The sequence below is a fragment of the Neomonachus schauinslandi genome, unplaced genomic scaffold, assembly GCF_002201575.2.
Source record: "Neomonachus schauinslandi unplaced genomic scaffold, ASM220157v2 HiC_scaffold_6953, whole genome shotgun sequence".
Lineage (NCBI taxonomy): Eukaryota > Metazoa > Chordata > Mammalia > Carnivora > Phocidae > Neomonachus > Neomonachus schauinslandi.
This window is the reverse complement of record NW_025415641.1, coordinates 571-1,175: the sequence shown is the minus strand read 5'-3', so window position 1 is coordinate 1,175 and position 605 is coordinate 571. Positions and strand designations below refer to the sequence as shown.

The 605-nt window shown below is 38.0% G+C and overlaps 1 pseudogene; it reads left to right on the top strand.

Moving 5' to 3' along the window:
- Nucleotides 1-224: 224 nt before the first annotated feature.
- On the top strand, nucleotides 225-353 carry LOC123324019 (annotated as a pseudogene).
- The last annotated feature ends 252 nt before the right edge of the window (nucleotides 354-605 follow it).

The following is a 605-nucleotide window of genomic DNA, read 5'->3' as shown; positions in this document are numbered from 1 at the left end:
CCTAACATAGGAGCAGCCAATTATATAAGCCAATTAATAATAAAAGCAAAGAAACACATCGACGACAATACAATAATAGGGGGACTTTAACACCCGCCTCACTGAAATGGACAGATCATCTAAGCAAAAGATCAACAAGGAAATAAAGACTTTAAATGACACACTAGACCAAAAGGACTTCACAGACATATTCAGAACATTCCATCCCAAAGCAATGGAATACAAGCTTTGCGCAGTGGCAGTATCGTAGCCAATGAGGTTTATCCGAGGCGCGATTATTGCTAATTGAAAACTTTTCCCAAAGCAATGGAATACACATTCCTCTCTAGTGCCCATGGAACATTCTCCAGAATCGATCACATCCTAGGTCATAAATCAGGTCTCAACTGGTACCAAAAGATTGGGATCATTCCCTGCCTATTTTCAGATCACAATGCTTTGAAACTAGAACTCAATCACAAGAGGATAGTCGGAAAGAACTCAAATACATGGAGGCTAAAGAACATCCTACTAAAGAATGAATGGGTCAACCAGGAAATTAAAGAAGAATTTTAAAAATTCATGGAAACCAATGAAAATGAAAACACAGCTGTTCAAAATCTTTG